The 27,187-nt window shown below is 36.7% G+C and overlaps 1 protein-coding gene and 1 long non-coding RNA gene across 4 annotated transcripts in view; one reads left to right on the top strand and one right to left on the bottom strand.

The window, feature by feature from the left end:
- Positions 1–27,187, top strand: part of LOC131921239 (cytochrome c oxidase subunit 7B, mitochondrial) — a 110,392-nt gene that overhangs the window by 32,456 nt on the left and 50,749 nt on the right. The window contains exons 1-2 of one of the 2 annotated variants that reach the window (XM_059275958.1): positions 7,728–7,761; positions 9,470–9,503. The gene's annotated coding sequence lies outside the window, so the exon portion shown is untranslated. Of the gene's footprint in view, positions 1–7,727; positions 7,762–9,469; positions 9,504–27,187 lie in introns of those variants that run through there. The other variant, XM_059275957.1, reaches the window with a different exon arrangement.
- Positions 1–27,187, bottom strand: part of LOC131921240 (uncharacterized) — a 35,105-nt gene that overhangs the window by 2,350 nt on the left and 5,568 nt on the right. Inside the window, exons 2-3 of one of the 2 annotated variants that reach the window (XR_009381908.1) lie at positions 23,874–23,935; positions 7,648–7,755 (exon numbers count right to left, since the gene is read on the bottom strand). This is a non-coding gene — a long non-coding RNA (uncharacterized LOC131921240). Of the gene's footprint in view, positions 1–7,647; positions 7,756–23,873; positions 23,936–27,187 lie in introns of those variants that run through there. The other variant, XR_009381907.1, reaches the window with a different exon arrangement.

Raw genomic sequence — 27,187 nt, 5'->3', positions numbered from 1 at the left:
TAAGCCTCTGTGTGATTATTTTACAAAAGGCTGTGGAACTGTGGGGGGAGATTATCCCAACCACAGGCAAGGCAGGACACAGGGAAACTTAAAACTACAGAGCCTATCTTTCTGGAAGGTGTCACATGTACTTAACAAAGATGTAGTCACATCGATCTTTTTAAGCTTACTTTGTATGTTGTTATGCACACAGGATTGAGTTAATTATCACCAGGAAAGTTTTCACCAAATTGTGCTGTGCTTGAATATGCCAAGAATTAACTACTATGGGGGATCAGACTCCCTGAGTTTGAACCAACATTGGTTGCTTAGTTGTGTTGAACAGAACTGCCTTTTTGCCTTCTGTGGATCATTACTCTGGTGGCTGTGGAAGTTGCAGAGACCCCCGAACTCTAGAGCCTATGACCTATCTAGTAAAAGATTTTTGGTCCTTTTAACAGTACCTGATCCATCTGATGGAATGGACCTGAGATCCAATCAGAATATGATTGGTTACTCCTATAACATTCATGCTACTGTAGCACCAGTGGGTAATATCTTGCCAGGCCAAATTTTGGTGTAGCTTGCCAGGGTCATAGCTGGGTGATACTGAGGTTTATTTTTTCCTTAGTACCTTTCCAGCATTCTGAATGCTAGCCATTCGTAATAAAACCCTTCACACACATGCATACACACACACACACACACACACACACACACACACACACACAAATCAGTAGTCTTGCCATAAACAAATAACAAACATTAAAAATAATCCGGGACACAATAGCCTAAATATATTTCAGAATAAATCCAAGGAATTAAATTATTTAATAAAAACTGTAAGATTTGAAGAAATAAATTAAAGATAGCAGAAGATGGAAGATCTCCCATGCTCAATAATTAATAGAATTACTATTGTGAAAATGGCTATTTTACCAAATGCAGTCTACATATTCAGCACTTTTCCCATCACAGTTCCACTCAATTCTTCAAAGAAATTGAAAAAGTAATCTTAAATTTCGTTTAAAAAAATGCACACAACCTCCCCCTCAAAAAAAAAAATAAGATGGAGAAAATAGTTAGGATAATTAAAAGAATTAATGGCAGTATCACCATCCTGATTTGAAGCTGTACTACAGTCTATATTTATAACAACATCATGGTACTGGCATAAGAGCAAATTCCTACCTTCAGTATCCCCACCCTTCACTTTCAAATCTGATTCTGTATCCTTCTCTAAACAAGGGATACTCTTCCAAATACAGGCATAGGTAATGACTTTGTGAAGAGGATTCCAATTGTTCAGGAAATATGGCCAGCAATTGACAAATGGACTGTACAAAATTAAAAAGTTTTTATACTGTAAAGGTAACTATTATTGAGTTAAGAGACAAAATGAAACAAAACAATTCCTAGTTATGCATCTGACAGTAGTGTATAGAATATAGAAAGAACCAAACAAGCTACATACTAAAAAATAAATTTAAAAAATGGTTTGTGGAGCTTTTTTTGAAAAAAAAAAAAGTAGATTTTTTTTTTCAAAAGAAGAAACACAAATTGCTAGTAAATGGTGTTCAACATTTTCAGCCATCAGAGAAATAAAATTAACTCATTTTGAGGTTGCACCTCATTAGAATAGCTATTATAAACAAAATGAGACAAATGCTGAAGGGGTTCCTTATCCATTGTTGGTAGGAGTCTAAACTGATGCAGTAGCTTTGGAAATCATTGTGGAGATTCCTCAGAAAGCTAAAAAAGGAACTGCTGGATGACTCAGCACTACTACTTCTTGACATATACCCAACGGACATTGTACCCTGCAAGAAAGATACTGCACATCCATGTTTCTTGTGGCTTTATTCACAGTCGTGAGGAAATGGAGCCAGCCTAGATGCCTATCATTGGACGAATACTTAATGAAAATGTGGTGCATATGCACAGTGAAATTTTATTCAGCTGTAAAGAAAAGTAAAATTGCTACTATAATCTTAATTTGAAAAACTGCTTCTAACAAGAGTGGGCTAGCCAGGTGTACATCTTAAATACACATATTTGTCTAGATTTTTAATGCACTGAACAAATCAATTTTAAATAAGTAGAACTGAGATTCTCTGATTTTAGAAAGAAATATAAATAAGGAGCAATCTAAAAAAGATCTTACAATATTACTTTGCCTAGAATTAGATGTATCAGTGAGTATTCCTTGCTTTTAAAACATGCAGATTGGTCCATTAAGACACGAGCTAGCAAATACTAAATTGTTACTGTAAGAGTAAATACAGGGTTAAATTGTGTGTGTGTGTGTGTGTGTGTGTGTACTTCTGGTTACAACATTTTAGTCAACTATCAGTGACTATAAAATTTTATATGTATTTCTTTTAAAATACACTTTTAAAATATTGAATTTACTGCCATTAGTACAGCTCATTCCTGAATAAAATTTATATCTTTTCTCCATAAAGCACACATTAGCCCTTTGTGTTTAGAAACACTAAATCAATATTAACATAATATTTTAAGGCAATTTAGACAGTAAAATCTTTAACTGAAAGCAAAAAAAAAAAATACTTAAAAGTTTGCCAGCACACAGACCACCGAAAGACACATGTCTTCAATATGGGACTTGATATAAGAAGACAGAGTTGCCTTACACTGGGTTTGATAGCTCAGAGTTTTCACTGCTCTGCTCTTATAGCATAGCATTGCTTTATAGTGTATTGAATAACTGTAAAAATGCCTTAAGAATTGACGTAGAGGTTACAGGTAAACTTTAGTCAATAAGTACCAAAATTCAATAATAAATTATGGAAAGGAAATGTGTTTGCATATGTGTATATTTTTGCATGTATATTGTAACTATACCTTGAGCATCTTGAAGGCGGTGGCACTTGATTAGCAGTGATGATCGCCAACCCATAGATCGTCGTCCCCCCAAAATACTGCCCAATCAAAATAAAATTCAAAAGTTCTTCAGAAAAGTGGTCAATTTCAAGGTTAATGTAAGAAAAGATTGGACTTTTTTTTAGTATCTTCTAATGAAAGAAGTAAAAAATGCAAGACTAAAAGGATAATTATGTATTAGAATTGTATAGGAGACAACCTGAAAAAGTCTTTAATAACCAGAGTTGGAACTAATTAAGTAACCAAATAAAGTAATATTTGATGATAGCATTGAGAAAGAAATAAAATAAGTTTGAGTCATTATTGATATCAGGGAATCAAAAAGTAAACATATATGAGAGAAAAGATAGCTAATAAATGTAGAAAAATAGAGCGTTCTGCAAAATACCGCTGTAGTGTATGTGGCAGACAATCTCACGAGTGTGTTAAAACTAGTGGGAGAAAGATGAAGATAAAACAGAATCTACATGGACTAAAGTACCTTCCTAGTATACCTACTAAATACAGTAATCTTTGAAAAAATAGGATGCCCACATAATCAAACAGTCAAGATATATATCATTGGCAATAATACACATTAGTATTATCATTAACGCTCTTGGCTTGATTTCCCCAGAAGTCCACAGCCCTGTTTTTGTGATACTCTTATGAAATGTGTGTTAGTTCATTCTAATTTAAAAGCTCTGGTGAAAGTTAATATATATATGCTCTACAGACTAACTAGTTAGTACTTTTCCACAATAAGATCTCTAGCAAGGTAGGGTAGACATTCCTAAAACTCTAGAACTCAGGAAGCCAAAAGGGAGGATAATGAACTTGAGGCCAGCCTGGTCTACATGTTGAAGCCATGTCTCAAGAAACAAACGAAAATGTCTAGGTCATGAAAAAAGTGTGAAGACCCAGAGACTACTAAAATCAGAGGATGCTGAGGAGACTTAGCAGCTAAATATAACATGGGGGCCTGGAAAGGATCTTGGGATGGTAGAAGATCATTTACAGAGAAATGGGTAAATATCAAATCAGGACTATTTTACTTAATAGTACTGTGTTACTGTTAAGATCCTATACTTTATATAACATGTTAACATTAGGGGAAATGAGTGAAAGATAAAACATTCTTTGCTGTTTTTCTTCCACATCAGGGTGTGTTTCAGATGAGAACATTTTAAAACTACGATTAAAATTGTGATAATGAAGTGGGGCCAAAGTAAAACAAGAGGAACTGATTGACTCTGTAGGCCTCAAACAACAGAGCAAGACCTAGGGTGTAACTCATGCTGCAAAGGACATATTTGTATCACTACCACATGAAAAATGCTTTTAAAAGTATGCATATTAAATATGGATACTCCTTATAATTATATAGATATTGAAGAAGGAGAAGAAGGTTGCATTTGAGATATACTTTTAAAACAGCAACCTTAAATACGTCTCTGCTTTTTGTCCAACTTCTGCTTTTATGTAACTGAGGAAGTCCTCAATAAATCTTCATTGAATGAATGGAGGAGAAATTGCTTTCAAAGCATTATACAAAAATGGGATGCTCACCATAGATAAATCTAGATAAAAGCTGAATACTAATCACTTTATAGTACAGCAGTCTTTGTTTGTGTGACAGTACTTTATAAGTAGTATAAGTTTGTATACAGAGTCTAGAAGTTACAAAAAGCAACAGAGAGCTCTTTCACTGAACAAGACCTAGTTAGCTCAGGACCTTGAATATAATACATGTTCATTCGATTGACTTCTGTTGATATGTTTGGAAAAATAAATTAAAAGGCAATCTGAGCATGTAGTACAACAATACAAAGTTTAAAAATAGGTTATGTTAGCTACTTAGTAATTAAAATGAGCCAACTGTGATTGGTGTTGTTAGCCAGTTTTGAAATACCAACCTTCAAAGCCTTATAAACAGTGAAGTATCACAGCTTTGGCACTAATTGGATCTTCCAAGGCTTTTAATAAGACTGAGTGTCATTTACTTTAGCAGTTAACAGCTGACTAGATCACAAAGCTCCACTACTTCCCAAACTTTTGTGGATAAATCATCATTGGTAATATCAGCCACAAAAGTTTTCAGTGGAAGAACTAGGTTTATTAGTGCACAAGCACCTATAGCAGAAAGAATGTAAATACTTTTTGGCTTCTACCAGTCCCTACACACCATCAACTCCTCTTACTATTTGTCCCAGGAGGTGGGAAGGAGAAGGACTATAAGGCCAGAAGTAAGTGGCTAGACCTGGTTTCTCGCAGAACCTTTAATTGCTCATTACCTAGCAGCTTCTAGCAGGCCCACAGGCCCAACTTAACCTTTTCTTTTTGTATCTTCCTTTTGGAGAAAACAAGCAATCTGTTTCTTGAAAAAATTCTCTTGATTTCTCTCTGACTTCATTGGCCTTTCTTCGTCATTTTCTTTGCCTTACATGTCTTGCTGGCCTCTAAATTTTGCAGCCGCCCAGGGTTTATGTTACTTTCTACTGGTGCATAACAAATTACCATAAACTTGGTGTTTTAAAATAACACCCATTTTATAATCTGTTTCTATGGAGCAGAAGTCTAGTCATAACTCAGCTGAATCCTCTTTTATGACTGCACTCAGACTGTCATCTGCAACTGGGATGTTATCTGAATAACAGATTTATTTCCATACTTGCTCAGATTGTTGGAAGAATTTATTTCTTGAAGGCTATGGGAAGGAAGGGCTTGCTCTTTGCTTGAGTGGAATCTGGTAGCTTTGTAAAGTGGCAGCTAGAGGCTATCCTTAGTTCCTTGTCTATGCAGGTTCCTTGATGTGTATTTGCTTTGCAGAATTTGGCCAGAGAGAAAAACCCAGGCAAGATTAAAGCTATAGTATTAATGTAGTCATGCAATTATAGTGTGTAATTTGGAGAAATTTTGTCATTTCTCTCATTTTATGGTTATAAACAAGTTAGAAGGTTTGCCTTCATTCCAGGCGATGGGAATCATGAGGGGTGTGAACGCCAGAAGTTGAAGAGTGGGGGACTCCCAGAAGCCTACACAGTCTAAGGATAGTTCTCCCTTACCCTCTTCTCTTGCCACTCACTCCCATATCTCATGGTTTTAGAATTAGGCCTACTAGACAGCTCATGTTTCACAAATCAGTGTCTCCAGTTGCCTGACTTTCTAGCACCACTAATTGTCAGCTGTCCTTTTAGCTGCTTAAATCAAAGACACGTGCATCATCCCATATTCTGTGTTCTCATACATGCCAGATTTACTTATTAGAAAGTTTTAACCCACCTCTTTCCAAAGTATTTCTTCTTTATCAAAATTCTTATTTTATTCTCTGCAAAACCTGCATACTCTATTCTTTTTTCTTCTTGAAAACTTTGTATTCCATTCCCAACACTGACCTGCTTGCTATCCTTTAAATAGTGAAGCGCACTTCCACTTTTAGGGCCCTTTACTGGACATTTCCTGTTCCTTGAGGCCTCCTTCTCTGTGTGGTAAAGGAGATACAAAAGTGTTCGTACTCTGTTTTCCCTGTTGTTTATTTCAAATCACGCTCACAATGCTTGGCTCTCCTCTCTTTGGTCATGACACTTAACCATCTTACAATGCTGGTACTGTGCCAGCTCTTGTTGAGGATCCCTGTCCCCTGCAAGAATGTGCATGTCACGAATGCAAGGATCTATGTCTTGTTATTTCTTCTATTCTAAGCCCATAAGTCTGTGCCTGCAACATATGTAGGTATTCCTTGAATATTATTAAATGAGTGAGAAGGTCAGTGAGTGGGTGAATGGAGTCACTCTCTCATCTTTGGGTCTTTAGCCCTCTACTTAAATCCTGGAATCTTGAGTGCCTGCAGAAGTATAATTTCTTCAAACTTCTTCATATTGTTATATCTTGGCTTGTGTGCCTGTCATCAACTAAATGTAACCCCCAGTTTCTAGCTAACCCTTGGCTCTCCTTTCAGTCCTAATAGGGACTGACTGCTTTCTTTCTTTCCTTCAACTAACTCCAGGCTTGCTTCTAAGATTGGCCACAGAGAACCCCAGGACCACTGCTTTGATTTTGCTTCTCATGGAATCTCATAGCTTTTCTCTGTCAGATTATACTCTGTTAAGTGTTGCTTTTCTTCAAACAAGGCTGTATCTACTTTGTTGAATCTTTCAAAACTTCTCTAATTCCAAAATTGAGAAGTACATAACGTAGGTAATGGCCGGTTCCCGATTCCTCATCCAACATCTTTCTTACAGTTTTCATCTCTGTGGCCCGTCTCCTGTTTGTCCTGTGTTGTTTTATTCTTTGTGTCTCTACACATGCTCCAAAACCATATTAAAATCTGTCTTGTGGGATAAGTGTCATTTCTACTTCAGTCTAAAATATTAAATAGATGTGTGCATTTTCTTATGTAATTTTACTTTGAAGTGTTAATTTACTGATGAATTGGTTTTAGGAACAAACAGGAAAAAAAGACTCCTCCTATTTCCTAAATTTACATCACTATAGTAATTGGTCCTTGGCTAGAATTCTTCATGTGTGCCTGACTACAGGTAGATGTCACTCATGGAAGTTGCTTATAGATAAAGTAGTGTACTCAACTGGGGTTGAGAAAAGCTTGCAAATGCTTTTCCTAGAACTAAAGGCAGACAAGTATGATTTCATCTTTTCCCATAGTTTGCTTTCATTTCACGTTTGAGTCCTTTCATAAAATTTCTTTTAATTCGGTGTCCTGTCTGTGTAAACATTTGCTTCCAGTCGAGTAGTATGTGATGGTGTTTGGGTAACACAGCCTTACTCACCTTTAATCATTTTCCAATTCTCTGAAAACTCACATCTTCTACTATGCTTTTAGGAAGCTGAGTCAAATCTCAAATATTTTGGAGGAGAGCAGTTGCAGTCAAGTGACTGGAGGTAATGAGAAAATAAGCGGAGTGGGTTAGAATGTCCAAGATTAGAATTCCATTAGAATTTTCCATTTTGAATAACTTTAGAATCATGTTTCTGCCAGTTCTGGCAGTGGTTTGTAACCCCAACTTGTCAAGATTTGGGTAGGAAGATCACAAATCCAGGGGCTTCCTGGGTTACTGTGTAAATTTGATGTCTGCCTGTGCTACAAGTGTGAATTCAAGGTCTGCCTGGCTTACAGTGTGAATTCAAGTCTGCTGGAGCTGCTTGCACAGACCTTTTCTTAGAATAAAAAGTAAAAAAAAAAAAAAAAAAAAAAGGGAAATGGGTTGAGATAAAGCACAGTTGTACAGTGCTTTCTTAGTATAGTACACACACACACACACACACACACACACACACACACACAGTCTCAATCATTCACACTCATACACACCAAATCATGCTTCCTTTTTTGGGGGGTGATGGTGGAAGGAATTAAACCCTCTGATAGGGAGTTTGGTAAAAAATAAAATTCACATTGGTGCCATATTTTTAAGTGTATGTACTCATCAACACTCTTTTATGTTAATGGGAATCAGTGTAACTACAAGAAGAATAAGAGGCAGATGAGATTTAAGTTTCCAAAATGTTTCCAAAATAAAACATTTCCTATGGGGAGAAAAATGTTTTCCTTGATAGAGTAACTTCATAGTGTTAACCACACAAACAATAGCATGTAGAAGAAAATGTGTGTACTGTCAGTGAACACATTCAAGAGATAAGCATTTGTTATATGTAGTACATACTTAGAAAAATAAATCTTCCTTTTGGCCAGCTGAGACCACCAAGTGTTTTAGAATATTCCATCCATCATTTTAGTGTTAAGAGCGCCCCCTGGTGTGACTTTATAATCATATGTTTATATGAAATTTACAAGTTTGGTTTTTTTTTTAGATCTCGTTATAATGATGGGCCTTCTTTTTATGTTAGGTTGACCAGCATAAATATGGTGGGTGCCTTTCCACAGAGGTTTTTCTGGTGCTCATTCCTGCTCATATCTAGGATCAGTTTGAAAGCAGAATGTAAGGATATGTGATTGCTAAAGTTCTTGATTTCATATTAATATGCCATTTAATAATTGTGCAATTATACAATTATAACTACTGATATTATTACAGAGGTATATATGGTTTTTGCTAGTAATAACCTAGTTATGGTAAATTGCTGTGTACAGTTCTTTTTTGGTAAATTCATGAACACTTTATTAATTAAGCAAGAAAACTCAATTATGTTATTTTTTTTTAAATAATCCATCATGTGAAAAAGACGCAAATCTTGAGGTTTCCTTAGAAACCTCTGGTTCCCCTACAGCCACTTAACTTGAAATGTCATTAATCTTTATTTCTGTATCATGTCCAGGGATCTTAGCTTCCCCTGCCACCCAGTAAGCATGTCTTACCGAATATTCCCAGTCAAGACCAGCAGAGTATTTGTTTATAATTGTTAGTTTTCCTTCTAATTGTTTTTGTCTTTTAAAAATAATTAGTTTTTGAGACATTTATTATTCTAAAATATATGTCTGTAAATTTGACAGTGATAGTTACTTTCTCCTATTCTCTCTTCTCTAGAATAAATGTTATTATTTATATAATTTCCTACAGGTTTTGTATCTCCAATGTGATGATTGTAGGATACTGTATTAAGTTGTCATTGTTTTTATCTTTTTTTGCAGATTCCTTTCTCCTAATTTTGAAGCCACAATCCAGGTACAGTACTTACATCAGCCTCTGTTTCGTTGAATTACTATGTTTGAATCCTAGTTTTCATATTTACTGTAGAAATCAATCATGATGTTTGGGCAGACCAGTGACTCTGAGCCTTTATCTCATCTTTCAAGGAAAAGTGCAGAACACATCTCCTGGGACATTGTTAATGTACACTTTATAATTCAGACCCACTCTATGTGAGACTTAGGTGGCCTGAGCATTTCTTTCCACAGCACTTCTCTGAAGTAGATAGTATTAGAGAACTTCTGGGTGGGAAGTCCAGATCCTATTCAACTCTTCCTAACTAATAATGGGCAAACAACCACAATACTTTATCATTAATTTGACTGTACATATTCATAACTACATAATATCAATATATTATTGCTGTTAAGGACTAGTAATCACATAATACACAAACAGATGAAATCAGGATTTTGGAAAGACTAAGGGGATCCTCTGAGGTGTTTGCTTTTACAGGGAAACTGGAATTACTTTGGGAACTTACCCTTCAATGAACTTTCTCAAACCAGGGGCAACATTAAGGGATGCCCTTTTGTAGCTAATAGACAAACAGAATATAGACTGTGCATATTTTAAACTGCTGCTTGTTTCTTTCACTTTTCTCTGGACTTGGAATGTAATTAAAGTTCTTATACATGTTGCCATTTTATTTATTTAACCCCGTGTTTGCATTGTCTTTGCAAAGCTCCTGTCATGTTAAGGGTTATTTTCCTTATTTTTTTTTTAATCAGCAGATTTTACTTTTTCATTGCTATAGTGACCAAAATGATGACTTTATTGTTTCATTAATAATAGTTTGGAAGGTTACTAAGTAGCTCACCATGGAGACTGATGTGAACAAGTCTGTTCTTTGTTTAACAGACTCTAGTGCTGCCTATTTTTCCCTTTGTCCTGTAGATTTGCTCTAGGAAGAGGCTCTTCCATGCCAGTTCAAAAGCACATTGATGATTGTTTTCTGCATTCTGGACAGTCCTTGTAGTTTGTTATAATTACATTTGTCTGTTTGCTTTTGTTTCTTCTGCCTAGATGTTCATATTAAAAAAAAAAATCATTGTCCATACTAAGATCTACCACTAGCATCCAGGTATCTCGTTTAGGGGCATATATCCAATGGACGAAAATCTACACAACAAAAATATTCCTGCATACCCAAGTTGATTGTGGCACTGTTCACAATAGGCAAGTTGTAGAATATACATAAGTGCACATCAGATGTTCATTAAAGACAAAGCAGTGTATGTAGGTCATTGGCATCTCTTTGGCTGTTTCAGGACCTCGATAAATGAAGAGTAAAAGCCATTGTGCAATTAACTATGCATGTTATGCAGGATTAGGGTAAGGTATCACATTACCCAATATGCACCATGGTGAATCAATGAGTGAATGAAAACAAAATAGGAGCTCTGTTAAATTGTAATCCTCATTTCTGCCCCACGGCTGTGTAGGCTCCCTTTGTTCCCTGCCCAAGAGCACCTGGTTAATAAGCTTTTTAATTTTGAACTTGTTTAATATCTGTAAGATCAGTCTTTGAATTTCCAAATCCTCTGGTACTGTTTTGGTTTATACCTTTATGTTAGACAATTAGAACAGAGTCCCTTTACTGAATTCCCTGTCTCTAGTTTTACCCCTTACCAATAAATTATACTCACTGGAACTGGGCTAATTTCCCTCGAGTATGTAATTAATAACCATTTAAAATGAGTCAGTGTCTTTTGTCTTTGCTCTTATTTACTTTGCTCCTAGCTTATCTCATTACCATTGTCTTCGCTCTTGAACTTTGTGTTGTCTTTCATTGAAACCTTTACAAGTACCAGAATGTTTCCTCTTCACCCTCACCTCCTATGACGCTTTTCCAGACTGAAGTCCAATAGCACACAACACATGCCCAGGCTCAGTCTCTCTTAGTGACCACCTAAGACCTTTTATTTTATTTTATAATTTCTGTTTGCAGAGTGTGCTGGCTAGTTTTCTGTCAGTCACTAGACAGAAGGGAACCTCAGTTGAAAAAATGCCTCTATAAGACTGAGCTGTAGGCAAGCTTATAGGGTATTATCTTAATTATTGATTGATATGGGAGGGTCTGACCCATTGTGGTTGAGGCCCCCCTGGGCAGGTGGTCATGGGTTCTATAAGAAAGCAAACTGAGCAAGCCACAAGGAGTAAGTCAATAAGCAGGCACTCTTTCATGGCCTCTGTAACAGCTCCTACCTCCAGGTTTTGCCCTGTTCCTGTCTTGACTTCCTTTATTGATGAGCGGTGATATGGAAGTGTAAACCAAATCAACCCTTTCTTCCCCAGCTTTTCATGGTGGCGTTTTATCACAGCAGTAGTTACTCTAACCAGGACATAGCATGTAACTTGCAAGGCTAGGGATAATGTAGAAAGTGTTCAGGAAAAAAATGAAGTCCAAGAAAAAAATAATAAAAATTAGAGAGGTGTTATGTTAGGATCCTCATGAAACCCACACATCAATCAGGATCGTAGCTCTTAGATTAAAAGGCCTGCTCATGCTCACTCTTACAGCAGGAGACCTAAGCAGCCATCAGTTGGCTTCATGTACTCTGCTGCATTTGTATCAACTCTTCCAATTACAGTTAGCTCTTAGTGCTATATGCTACAAACAAACAAACAACCTCACAAACTCATTTTCTCATCCTCTATTACTGTGTGAGACAGTCTATCATTTCTGTTCTGTGACATAATTTGAAATGTGATGAGCTTTCTAAGAAGATCATGGTTTGTTTGTGTAACCTTTTGCCTTGTTTTTATTCTGCCCTCTTAGTTCTTCATTCCTAGAAAGTACACGTGATGACAAACTAGAACAGCAGTCCTGTAACTTTGAGGGAAGGAAAGGCCAGGGTTTGTTCAGACTGAACAGTGGCATTCTGGAACTTGTAGACTAAAACCAGTAAATGCTTTTCCTTGTAAAATTATTGTGTTGGGTTTGAACCACTATTTTTAGGGTTTTCTATTTCATAGTCCCCTAATTGATAACTTAATAGTAGTGGTTTTTAATTGCTCTCTATATATTTTGTATTTTTTTAATTCACAAACCATATGTTAGGTCTATTGCTTCACTATACTTGTTTTAGACAGTAAGATTTGAACATCACTGTGCAAATGTCTTTTGATCTTATGAGGCCATAAAAAGATATAATGAGTTACAACATGCAATGCCATGTGTGATAGCCTCACACTATGCACATGGAGGTAACCTAAAGATAAACAGACAAGAATATATCAATTTGGCTAGGAAATCCCTTAAAAAGAGTACATGTTGTAAAACCTGGAAATGAGTCTATCCTGTGAGATAATTAGCCTTCAAGAGCAGAACCTCTTTCTTGAACCTTTATGTGTGACTGTAGGTAATCACTTATCTATAGTTGTCAGTCTTGCTGCCTCTTAATAATCAAGAAAATGAGCACAGATTAGGAAACTGAAGATAAAATCCCCACTTGGAGCTACTGACAAGCTGTCTTTGGAAAGCCAATTATTGGTGAGAGCAGTCTGCAGAAGGGGCAGAAGCTGACACAGGAAGTTGCCAGGGAGTCTGTTGACACACAGACTGAAGCAGTAAGCCAGAAGCTGCTGCGAGGAAGGAAGCAGTACACAAGACACTGAAGCTCAGTTGTTGAAAGGGAAGAGTTAGTTAATGGACAGAGGCATCAAAACATCAGGCAGCCAACAGCCTGGAACAAACTATAGAGAGGGAGAACTCGGGAACAAGACTCCTCAAGAGAGCACAAAAATAGGCTGCTCTACTCCAGGGCTTTTGGAAAAGTCTCTTTGAGGGAAGCCAGATGTAGACCATAATAAGGACCCTATTTATAAAACCAAAGAGGTTCAAAGGAGCCAAATTGAAACAAGGATCTCAAGACATCAAAATTATATTGTGTCAGTGTGCTGAAAACGACAGTCAGTGCTCAAAGAACCTAATTCAAAAGAAGGTCCAGGGACATTGGCATTGATTTCAGCTCTGAATCTTGAGAAGATTGTTTGTTGGTTGTTTGCTTTAGTGCAGACTTTGTACTGCAAAAGAGTCCCAGCAAAAGCAAAATCAATACAAAGAGAAAATTCTGGAGTTGGGATACCTGCTGTTTATTATACTTGGGTCTTGTGATAAACTATAGAAAGAAATTTGAACACGTTATCATTTCTTCTGACATCATGGGTATAAACAGAAGATGAATAAGAGGAAAGTTGCCAGTGGTTTGGGTTTGAATAATAGGTCTCCAGTATGCATCAAAACTTTGCATTGGAAGGAGCTGTGAATACCAATAAAGCATGAGAACATGCATTAATCACAACATAGTCTAAACGTTGACGCCACCTAGGATTAATGGACTAAATTATGCTTTGATGCATGGTTGCAAGGGTCTTGTAGAGAATCTTTGATAGTTGTTTGTGGCACAAATTCAGAGAGACTAAAATGCAGAGGATAGAGGATAATAAGTATTCTGGTTTATGAGCATATTTTAGATGATTTTATTACATAATAAGGGATGATAGTTTCTTCATCTGATGAAATTAGCTGGGTTTTTCTGAAATAGCTTCATACAAATTATATTTGAATTAAATATATTAATAGAAATATATTTGTTCATATTGTATTTTAAATGATCTAATAAAGAGATACTTAATCACTTATGATAATACTGTATGTGTGTGTTTGAGAGAGAGAGAGAGAGAGAGGTTTTGAACGTAATAGACAGTCCTTGATGACCTGTAGTAGCACATCTTGCACCATGTCAAATGTCATAAAACAGAGATATGACACAAAGATGCTTTTAGATTTTCTTTCTTAATTTGATACTGTTGTAAAATGTGTCAGCTCTTGTAATATTTTCTTGAAAATATTTGAACTGAGTAGGGTATTTGAATTGTGAAACATAGAGATGTATTCCTTGCATTCATTTTCTGTTTATACTTGGAGTGCCAGGAAGAATGATACCTGCCCAAATTACTTTCTGTAGTTTATCCTAAGACTTGAGAATTCTAAACAACATTTAGCCAAAACCCAGAATTTTCTCTTAGATTGATTGCAAATTTGCTGTGACTGTTATACACTTCAAAGTCTACCATAAAACAAGTAGTTAACCATTTCAAGATCAAAGGAAATCAGAATTAAATTAAATTAAATAAAATGTTCATTTGACCATTTAAGTGTATAATTCATTGGTGTTAATAATATCCAAAGATAATACTGATCTTTATTTATTTATTTTTTTTTGGGAAGAAAAGGGTTTATTTCACTCACAGTTCCATATAACTGTTCATTATCAAAAGCAGTGAGGGCAGAAACTCACACAGGGCAGGAAACTGGAGACTAGAGCTAGTTCAGAAGCCATGGATGGTTGTTAGTTACTGGGTTGATTTCATGGCTTTGCTCAGCCTGTTTTCTTTCTTTTTTTTTTTTTTTTAATTTTTATTTTGCAATACAATTCAGTTCTACATATCAGCCACGGATTCCCTTGTTCTCCCCCCTCCCGCCCCCCTCACCTTCCCCCCCCCCAGCCCACCCCCCATTCCAATCTCCTCCAGGGCAAAGCCTTCCCCGCAGACTGAGATCAACCTGGTAGATTCAGTCCAGGTAGGTCCAGTCCCCTCCTCCCAGGCTGAGCCAAGCGACCCTGCATAGGCCCCAGGTTTCAAACAGCCAACTCATGCAATGAGCACAGGACCCGGTCCCACTGCCTGGATGCCTCCCAAACAGATCAGGCCAATCAACTGTCTCACCCACTCAGAGGGCCTGATCCAGTTGGTGACCCCTCAGCCATTGGTTCATATTTCATGTGTTTCCGTTCGTTTGGCTATTTGTGAGGTTTGCAGACAAATGGATGGATCTAGAAAAAATCATCCTGAGTGAGGTAACCCAGACTCAGAAAGACAAATATGGTATGTACTCACTCATAGCAGGATACTAGATGTGGAACAAGGATGACTGGACTGCTACTCACATCACCAGGGAGGCTACCTGGAAAACAGGACCCTAAGAAAGACACAGGGATCACCCAATGACAGAGAAATGGAATGAGATCTACATGAACAGCCTGGACATGAGTGGGGGTAGTGAAAGGCGAGGGTCGAGGGAAAGAGAGCTTGGGGGATCGGGAGATCCCAGCTGGATCAACAACAGAGAGGGAGAACAAGGAATAGGAGACCATGGTAAATGAAGACCACATGAGAATAGGAAGAAGCAAAGTGCTAGAGAGGCGCACAGAAATCCACAAAGATACCCCCACAACAGACTGCTGGCAGTGGTCGAGAGACAGTCCGGACTGACCTACTCTGGTGATGGGATGGCCAAACACCCTAATTGTCGAGCTAGAAACCTCATCCAACTACTGAGGGATCTGGATGCAGAGATCCATGGCCAGGCCCCAGGTGGATCTCTGGGAGTCCAATTAGCGAGAATGAGGAGGGTTTATATGAGCGAGAATTGTTGAGATCAAGGTTGGATAAAGCACAGGGACAAATAGCCAAACGAATACTGATCTTTAGATTTAAACTTTATTTGTTTAAATTTCAGTAAAAATCCATTTTAATTTTCCCCCCATTCTTTCAATATTAATGATAATTTTAGTTACTTTAAGCTTGGCCTTTTAAATTGTTACCATCATTTAGAAATCAGTTTTTACAATTTTGTATTATTGTGCTCCTTTTTCATTTTTTAGTATCTTTGGTAATTTTGAAGTGTAACAAGAGACATCATAGGAATGCAGAAGCAGAGGGCTGCATGTTGAATGAAGTGTTAAACGGTCTTATTAATAAAAAACCTGGAGCCAGATATCGGGGTTAAAACCTGAGAGATCAGAGGAATCGGAAAAGCCACAGCTAACCTCACCTTATCAACTCTGCACCTTCCTGTATACCCATGCCTAGATGCCTTTCTGTTCTGCCAACTCATTTCCTCTCTCTGCCCAGCTACATTACTTCCTCTTCCTGCCCAGCTCTGTCACTTCCTTTCTGTCTGTACAGACCTCCAGACCCTTATGGTTAGTGCTGGGATTAAAAGTATGTACCACCACGCCTGGCTTTGTTCCTAGTGTGGCCTTGAACTCACAGAGATCCAGACAGATCTCTGCCTTTCCAGTGATAGGATTAAAGGCGTGTGTTACCACTGCCTGGCCTCAATGTTTATTATAGTGACTATTTTTTTCCTCTGATCCTCAGATAAACTTTATTGGGGGACACATATAAAATATCACCACAGCTACATGATCTCTTCTGTTGATGTAAAACACCTACAACTTCCATGCTTTGAGGGTAATAAAGAGTATAATCTCAGTTTGGCGTTTTAGAGGTAGGGGATTTGGGAGGTGATGGGGGTTAGACAAGGTGGTCAGATTGGAGCCTGCCAGTACAGGTGGCTGTATAGGAAAAGAGTCCCAATGGAAGCATATGACTTCTACATTACCTTGGGACACTATTAGTAAAAAGATTGTTACCAGATACAGTCCTTTAACCAGAGATGAGAGCTATGAGCCAAAATAACCTCCATATTTAAAAAAAAAAAAAAAAAAACACCCAGTTTATGGTATTGCATCCTTAACAATAGAAACCAGAATAAGATGGTATACAGTATCCATTAAATGACTTTAAGTGGTATAATTCAGTGGTATTCATAGTACTCACAATGTTGGCTAAAACCATCACCATTGTTTGTATCTTCATTGTTTGTATTTTCGTTATCCCAAAGAGAAACATAATATATTCTTTATATTCTAGCACTCTGTTTTCTGATCTGTCTATAATATGAGACTCTCTCATGGACCTTAGTCTCTGTGACTTTTCTTTTTCTCAATAATTCATGTAACTGTTATCATATTGACTATTATTGCATGCAGCTTATTTCACTTGTATACTGTTTTCAAGTTCATCCAGCTTTATTGCTTTGTGTGACTGAATTTTCTTTATCCACTAATCTATTGATGGATACCTGAGTTGCTCTTAAGATTTATCTTGTTTGTTTGTGTGGTATGTATGTTTGTGTAAAACAGAGAGAGAGGGGAAGGGAGGAAGGGAGGGGGGTTAGGAGGGGGGAGGGAGACATGTAGACAGACACAGACAGACAGACAGAGTGAGTGTTGTGTGTTCAGTGCCCTAGGGGCCAGAGAAGATCATCAGATACCCTCCAGATGGAGTTCTAGGCAGTCCAGCTCATGTCCTCTGCAAGAACAGTGCATGTTTTTTAGTGCTGAGCCTGTCAGCTCCTGTTCCCGCTTTTTCACTGTGCTAAATCTCACAGCTATTTTAACTGTTTTGCTGGTTTTAGAAGCAATTATCATCATAGGCTTTTTACAAACTATAAAATACTTAATTTACTAATTTTTAAACAAATTTATAAATCTAACTTCCTGCATACTACTTTGCATCAGTGTAAGTATACCTGGCAGTAAAAGCTATATGTATCTGTAATATTGGTGGAGTTTCCAAATTGTTCTTTTATTTTGATTATAGTATTATGTTTCTACCAGCAGTGAAGAATAATGCCCATTTCTTAGTGTTATCCTCATCAGTACAGTGCATTCTCAAATCTGTTTAGAAAATATGTACTCATGATTTATTTTACTGTCACTGAGAATCTTTTTCATGTTAGGATAATTTATATTTCCATTTTTTTCTAAATATGTTTCACACATATTGCCCATTTTTATAATGAAAAGCAAAAACAAACAAATGGACACAGGCCATCCCATCTGCTTTGTGAGTTCATGAATGTGATAGCTCTGCCGTGTCCAGAAGACAGCATTGCATAGTACTTCTTCCCATCTGCTAACTCCTACATTCTTTCTTCCCTCTCTTCTGTGGTGTTTGCTTCCCAAGCCTTGGTGGGGATAGTTTAGTATAGATGTCCTGTTTAGGTTTGAACACTTGGGTTCTCATTCTCAGCAATTAGACCAATTATCCATCTGTCCATTGATTGCTGCCTACTGCAACAAACTTCTCTGACCAAGGATGAAATTAGAGAGTGTGGGTATAAACATAAATACTCAGAAGACAATTTGATAGCATGACCATTTAGCAAGTTAAAACTAGGTTCTACTTTAGGGTCTGTGTCATACATTCTAAGCAGTCTCCCTATTTAATTCCATTTCTTCACACTCACGTGCTGTGAAATAACCATTTTGTACACTGTGAAGATTTGTCGCTGTGATTGGTTTAATAAAGAAGTTGATTGGCCAATAGCTGAAAAGGATACAGTTACGTGGGAAAGGCAAATTGAGTCCAAGTAGAGAGCTGTTAGTTACCACTGACCTATTTGTGCCATGATTACATCATCACAGTTACTGTGTCATGCTGGTCATTGTTGTGGTTCATAGGCATCAGTTACTGTACCTTCTGGTACCATGAAACCTAGTCCTCAAGGAGGAGGCTTTCAAGGAGGTTCAGTTCCAGCTCAGGGGCCCTGGAGCCTATTTTTAAAGTGTATGATGCCTTCAGCAATAGGTACTTAACCCTCCACCTCTGGGGATCAACTATGAGCAATAGAAGTAGCCTGAAATATTTTGGGAATCTCTTAGACAATTCTGAGCAACAGTTCCAAACAAGGCTTCTCATGCCCAGTGTTTTTTTTTGTTTGTTTGTTTGCTTGTTTGTTTGTTGGTTGGTTTTTGTTTTGTTTTTTGTTAGATTGTCTGGCTCTTGGAGAGATCATTGTCAGCCCAAATGGGAAATTTTCATTTAAGCTGTATATGTTTATTTATATACTGACTATCTTAGTTGGGGTTTCTGTTGCTGTGAAAAGACACCATGACCATGGCAATTCTTATAAAGGAGAACATTTAATTGGTTCTGGCTTACAGGTTTAGAGGTTTAGTCCATTATTGTCATGGTGGGAAGCATGGTGATATGCAGGCAGACTTGGTGCTGGAGAAGGAGCTGAGAGTTCTACATCTGGATTGGCAGGGAAGAGGAAGGCCAAATGAGCCACTGGGATTGGCTTGAGCTTCTATAACCTCTAAACCCAACCTGAGTGACACACTAACAAGGCTACACCTACTCCAACAAGGCCATGCCTCCTAATAGTGCTACTCCCTATGGGCCTGTAGGGGCAATTTTCTTTCAATTCACAAATGACTTATGTGTATTATAGGAACTTTAGATAAATAGCTAATAACTTGATTCCTGTGGCCTTTTTAGATATCCTTACAGTTATTTACCCCCTTTCTCCTTTATCTCTCCTCCTCACTTGTTAGAGTCCCCACTTCCATTTACCCCATGGCCCTATCAGATCTCGTGTATCCTGCTGTTTCCGTTTGTTGTGCCTCCAGGCCCCCAGCCATGATCTCTTTTTACTTTCCTGGTTTGCACAGTTATTTCAGCATATACACTGTGGGCTCATCTAAAGATACAGAGCTACTAGCCTCTAATGGAAGAGAACTTGTGAGTTACCTCACTCATTATCTTCTCCAGTTATCATAGTCTTTTCTAGCTTCATTGTAGAGCCATTACTGTATTATCTTTGTGCCAGACAAAGAGTTTTATGATGATACTCTTTAAAAACAATTAGTACTGTCAGTATTTTCATGGAAAAATGGAACATGGGAAGAAGTTTATCAGTTTGTTTTGTCAAAGTGGGTGCAAACTGAAGTAGAAATTAGAATTCCAGCAGTTTTGTAAGTAGACTGTTCTGAGCCAGCATATGCTGTAATTACATCATGGTCAACAACTGACGGTTATGAAATAAGAAAGATTATTTCTTCATTATATTCAACTGAACTGAACCGTGATTCTTAACACACTTTTCTATTTAAAACAAGATAGATCTTGACAGTATGACACTTACCATGAAAAATAAATTCTCTTTGGAGGGGAAAAATGATGCAATGAGACTTGAAGTTCCACAAGGATTGCTGAATCTAATTTGATATGCAAGAGATGGCAATCTGAAGCATATGCTGAGATTCTGCTACTCTAGCCTTGGCTCCAGTGAATGCTGTCTCATGGATAGGATATTGACAAGCTTATCCATGTGTTAACAGGAGTGCACATACTTCTACATTTTTTGTGCTGAGCTAATCATGTTTCTCTTTGCAACACTACTCCCCCTTTAATCTTTTCTGTATTTTTTCAAATTAATTCCTCATCTCTATTATCATTCCTCTCTATCAGTACTAGCGATGAGACTTACAGTTAAGTATATCTTTGAAAACTACATAGTATTACTTTGTATATTGGTGTGTGTTCAAACATTTGTATTTTATAAAAATCACGTTTAGTTGTCATTCTTAAATCAGTATCTGGTTCAACATTTTTATGATTTGTTAGTGTTGCCTTACGTGGATTTAATTTTATACTTTTGACTCCTGCCAATGAATTGTGTATTCTGCATCTATTACATCCTCTTATCGCCTATAATTGACACCTCTTATTATCAGACATTTTGTAGACCATATGCACATACAGTTTTACTAAGTACTTTTTGTACATTTTGTAGGATTGTTGAATCAATTTTCTAGCAGTCTCATGGCTTAATTTCACCATTATATTTTCTAACACAAGTTTCATCTAACGTTCCGACTTTCAGTTTAAAAAATAGTAATTTCAAAGTCTTCTTGCATTAATAGTGAGAGTGGGACTCCTTTTCATATATGCAGCTTTCGTATGTGCAGTCTTCTGTTGAGTTTCCTGTCTTTTTATGTTTTAAGGAATGTTTAGTTTAGTCTAGATTAGTACCTTGTTAGTTTAAGACATTGCAGATCTACCTTCTTGCTTTTGATCTATCTCTGAACTTACAGTACTGGTCACTGAAAAGAAACTCTTCATATTTTAAGTTTGTAATTTTTTGCCTAATTGTTTTCTGAAATAAATTTAATATTTTTCATTAAATATAAACATGTTAAGTGTATTTTGATGGATTTTGACAGATACATGTAACTGTGTACTCACACATGCAATCAAAACAATTTTTTTGTCCCCTAAATTTTTCTTTCTGACCTTTTACAGTTGATTTTTCCTTTGCTCACTACCCCTGGGTGACTAGTGTTTGCTTTGTGTCACTAAAGATTATTTCTGCTTCTTTTTGAATATCAGATAAGTGGAGTCATCACTGTGTGTACTTCGTGCTTGGCTTCCTTAACCTAATAAATGAAATAAAGGAAAAATGCATACATACACACAAGTACACACCTATGTGTTCATTAAATATGTTGTGTGCCATCATTTTCTGATACTCTTCCTTCTTGTGGTTATCGAGGCTACTGTTTGGTGTCATTTTTCATTAGTGCCCCAGTCCTTCTGTTAGCATTTCTTATAGTGTAAATGAACTACAAATATATATATATATATATATATATATATTTATATTTATATATGTGTGTGTGTGTGTGTGTGTGTGTATTGTGCATGTATGTGGGGTGATGCACTTAACCTTTTTGTGTCCTTGTGGAGGCAGGAGGCCTATTTATAGTGTTTTCCTCTATCGCTCTATCTTATAAAAAGAGGATCTTTTCTTGACCCTGAAGTTCCAACTATATTGGTTGGTCAATAAGCCCTGCCCCTGGGGTTACCTGTCTGTCCATCCTTGGCACTAGGATTATAGATAGACACATGCTGCTTGCCAACTTGGCTATTTTTTTATTACATGGATTCTAGGGACCTAAACTTAGGTCCTCAAGATCATACAGTAAGTATTTCACCCAATGAGCTGTCTTCCCAGTGCCACCAACTTTATTTCTGAAAGAGTTATTTCATGCAGTATTCTTGCCTGAAAATTATTTTCTCCCTTACTTTGGACCTGTGAACCTGATGTCTTTCAGCCTTTAATCATTCTTTTTGATTTATACTTAGGATTTCCATTTTTGTACTGAAATATCCATATGATCTTACATTATTTTTTATGACAACCTTTTACTTACCACAGTTATGATACCATTCTTACTTGATAATATCAACATCTATATTATATCTAAATCTGGTTCTGATTTAGTTTTTCTTTTCTTTGTCTTGTTATGAGTTTGTTATGAACATGTTATGAATTCGTTACTATTACAAACCTGAAAATTTTGATTTTTAAATGCTTGAAAATCATCACTCTCTGCTGCTTCTAAATTTGTGATGCAGACTTGTGCTATAGTCTGGGGTTACTTTGTCCTTGTTAGCGTTATGGTTATTGTTAGAGAACTGGAGATTTTCTGAGGTTTTGGTTAAGCCTGTCTTAGAGTAACATCATGAACTTAGTTCTTCCATGCTGTTGGCTTTGTAACCTTTCTTGCTCCTTCATCCAGAGATGCTCCAGGCAATATCAAAAGTTCTTGCCTCACTTGAGAGAGGTGGAGGTAGTTTTTGTTTGTTTGTCTTCTTTTTCTTTTCCTTTGTCCTGGCATCCTTGTCCATTTTTCAATTCCCAGATGTTTGATTTTTGTCAACTTTATCTTTACAATGCAGACTTACTTAGAGAGTACATGATATGTTTTTTGTTTTGTTTTGTTTTGTTTTTTTGATGAAGATTGCATTTGGTTGAAATTTCTTTACTCTGACTGTGGTGGCTTCTTCCAGTTCACTCACTCTATAATTTGTTTGTTGATGTGTTTCTGCTTAACATTCCTTCTGGAAGTCCAGAGTCCTGTTTTATAGAAGGAACTAGGGGGAATGGTGGTGATAAGATCTGTAAGAATTTTCTGAATTGCTGTTTTTTATCCAGCCAGCAACAGGGAGGAAGCTCATTCCAATTTTTCTTGTCTTTATCAGAGACTTGGTAGCTTGCATGTAGTCAAAGCTTTAAAGGGTAGAATCCACCTGTGTCTATTGGTAGGCCCTCAGAGACATCATCACACTTCCACACTCACCAATAGCCATTAGGAATTTATTAAATATTTCTGATAGTGCCCTGTTCTAGTTTATATGAAATACAGTATTTTATGTATAGTAGATAAAGACATTTGGTCCAGTTTCTCTCTTCAGACATCTTTTTCTTTCTAGATTTAGACTTCTGTTTGTATTCAGACCTTAGTTCTCTGATGGATTTAAATAGTTAATTTCCTGTTTATTTGTACGTGTTTTTGTTTTTGTTATGTGTGTAAAGTAGATCTTCTTAAACTTACTCCACTTATAACCTGTCTTTGCCCGAAAAGTTTTTTGCACAACCCGGGTATAAACCAAAACCAAATCAAATATTTATCAATAGTAAATGGTACTTTGTTGCAGTGATAGAATACCTGATTTTCAAAAAAGCAACTTAAGGAAGAAAAGATTTATTTCAACTCATAATTTGAGAATATTGTCCATACTGCCTGGGACCTCATGGTGACATTTTATCATTTGGAAGCAGAGTGAGATGAATGCTAGTGTTCTGAGAGCTTTCTTCTTTTTATTGAGTCTGGGATAAAATGGTGTTAAACCCACCTCAGTTCAACCTCAGACATCTCTATGTCTTCTGTGTGATTTCAAATCCAGTCAAGTTCACACTGCGAAGAATCATAAAGAAATTTATTTTCAGACAATTTATTTGGCATATATACCATTTTACCATTTTCTAAAGATAAAAGCAAACAGGTAATAAGGTAATTTACTTTTTTTTTCACAAAAAGAATTGAATCTTGGACTAGGGATGTTGCTCAGTGGATAAAGTGTGTTTTGTGTAAGCATGAAGCCCTGAGTTCAGATCTTCAGCACCCACATATAAACTGGTATGGTGGGTCGTTCATACTTGTACCTCACTGTGCAGGGGTGGAGACAGGTGGGGCCCAAGGACTTACTTGCCAGTCAGTGTCACTGAAGCACTTTAGTGTTACCAGAATTTTAAAGACCTCTGCATTTATTTAGGTGGAGAATAGAAGTAAGGGCTCTTTCTAGGCCTTTCCATCTCTGAACCTTTTTTTAAACATATTGATATATTCAGTAATGTAATAATGTATGAATGTCTGTATCCATGAATATTTTCCTTATTATGTTTTAAAGTTGGGGTTACAGAACCTCCAAATAAATGGGGTGCTATCAGTTTTTTTCCTTTAAAAATTAATATAAGGTAAATGTCTTTGTAAATTTTCAGACTTGGGAAACACGTACATCTTTTAAAGATATTTTTTTTTTCCAAGACAAGGTTTCTCTGTTTAGTTTTGGTGCCTGTCCTGGATCTCATTTTGTAGACCAGGCTGGGCTCGATCCATCTGGCTCTGCCTCCTGAGTGCTGGGATTAAAGGCCTGTGCCACTGCCACCTGGCTAAAGATTTTTTAAAATAAAATTTTAATTAAGGAGTCACAGTCTTTTAAAAATCCAGCCTGTTCTTTCATTTCTCCGTCACTTGGACTGTTACTTTTGTGCCAGTGATGGGCAAATATTCATGCAGGATAGAAGAAGGAGAAAACATACAGATGAAAGTCTCCCTTCTGCTTCATGTTCCATTATTTCCCCAATTTAACTCTCTATATTGTCTTTTTTTTGTTCCTGGGATTTTCTTGTGTCTTTATGCAGTCTTCTAATTTCTTTCCATTGTGTTCTCTCAGTTTTGACTATCCCAAATACAACTAAACTCTTGGCAGTTCTTTTGGAAATGTAAGAGGTATTTAACATGGCATGGCCTCCTAGAATTTTTGTTTTCACAATATAGTTAACAGTCCATCATAATATTTAGTCCTTGACATTGACAATGTGTGTGTGACAGTGATTATTATTGTGAATTTGAGTAACACTTCAGAATCATATTGTTGACACTCTGTTCTATTTTAGGTTCTTTCCTACAATCGCAGTACTGAATGTTAAGAAACGTGATGCCCAAAGAAATACAATGAGTTGTTTAACATAAAAGAGGCACTGGTAGATTCTACAATATTCTAAACTTTGTTCTTATGTCACTGAACTCAATGCTTATAAACCCTTTATTGAATATTGAATTGTGTACCAGTACTATAACTTTAAGATCAGATTGTAAACAAATTCAAAATAGTTAATGTTTTCTTTTTTTTTTTTTTTGGCGGGGGGAGGGATTCACGGAAGGCTTTAAAGACTACTCTGCCAAGATTAGTTCCATGTTCTTATGGAATAGTGAATTCAGGCTAAAGGAATGTGCTCTTATGGAATAGTGAATTCAATCTAAAGGAATGTGCTCTTATGTGATAGTGAATTCAGTCTAAAGGAATGGTCTGTGCTGTCCAACAATGTGTGTGTGTATGTATATGTATGTGTGTGTGTATGTGTGTGTGTCATTAACTATATATATATTACACATGTATATACACACATACACATATATGTAGTTAATGAGAATGAGTTCTTATTTGTGTATCTTTCAAGGTGTTTTACAGTTGGCCCTGTGATTGCCTATTAAATTTATTACTCTTCATGGAAAAGAAGAGACACCTAAAGAGTTATTAAAATAAAGAGTATGCTGTTTCCAGCACTGCCATGCCTGATGTGTGTTGGGAACCAAAGACTGATGTGCTTTTTGTGGTATATTTCATACAGATGATTAATTATGTGTATGTCATACCAATGGACACTGATCAGGAGTGAGCACATTCCTATGTAGTTAATTGTTATTCTGTTACATTGAAAGATACTTTAGGTCTAGGAGAAGAGCTGCCATGCTCATGTATTCTTCACAGAATTCACAGCAAAACTCTAGTAGTGGCCTCCTATAAACGACCTTGGTAGAATGACCCATTCCACCTTCTAATAAATGTGTAAAAGACAAGTACGACAGCAGATTGGTTAAAGGTCACTGAATAAATAGAGGGAGGAATATTGAATAATCAAAAAGTTGGCACATGGTACTTCTCTAACTTGTTCAGTTGTTTTCAGTCCCTGTACTGTGGTGCACATGCAGTGACTTGACCTTTGTCATCTGCATCGTAGAACATAATAGAGGCCCCAGCATAGTATTTTGAGAATAAATCTTTTTTTGCAAGATTGCATATTTCTGAAATTTAAATTGCTAATCAAATCAGTTTCTTTTTTTTATTATTCAGAGAAAAGCCAAGGTTCAAAAATATGTTCAAGTATTAAATATATAAAACATGTTCTGAAACTGGGTGACACTTATGCTTGAAGAGGGTCTGAGTAGCATACTGCTAACTGTTCTCAGTGAAAGACTGTGGTCTACAGGGACATGCAAGAATCTATCCTTCCAGCATCCCCAAATTGAGTTTTCAGCCCCATCTCCAGGTTTTCTTCAGATTTCTATGTCTGTCTCCACAGTCAGAGTAAGCTTCTTTGACTTGTATTCATTGTTATTTTATCATATTTCTTCAAGAGGATAAAGTTTTCTTTTTATAGAAAGTAGATTCTCTGTCCCCCATAATACATCCTGATTACAGTTTTCCCTACCTCTACTCTCCTCCTCACCTCACCTCACCTCCTATTTGGTTCCATCCCATTTCTGTCTCTCATTAGAAGGCAAACAGGCTTCTGTGGAATAATAATAAAATATAATATAATAGGATAAAACAAAAATTAATACATTGGAGTAAGGACAAAACAAACAGAAGGAAAAGAGCCCAAGAGAAGGCACAAGAAACAGAGACCCAGTCATTTGCACACTCTGGAATCTTGTGAAAATACTAATCTGGAAGCCACAATGTATATGCAAAGGATATTCTTTCTGCCTCCTCTTCTGCAGGGTTCCAAGAGGGTAAATTTTTTTTGGCACAGTCTATTTACTGTGTGTTTTTTGGAGTCCATAGTTAGATAATGAATTAAAATTTCCTAAACAAAGTCAGAG

This window comes from Peromyscus eremicus, chromosome 10 (genome assembly GCF_949786415.1).
Source record: "Peromyscus eremicus chromosome 10, PerEre_H2_v1, whole genome shotgun sequence".
NCBI lineage: Eukaryota > Metazoa > Chordata > Mammalia > Rodentia > Cricetidae > Peromyscus > Peromyscus eremicus.
The sequence above is the reverse complement of the archived record's forward strand: the minus strand, read 5'-3'. Positions and strand labels throughout refer to the sequence as shown.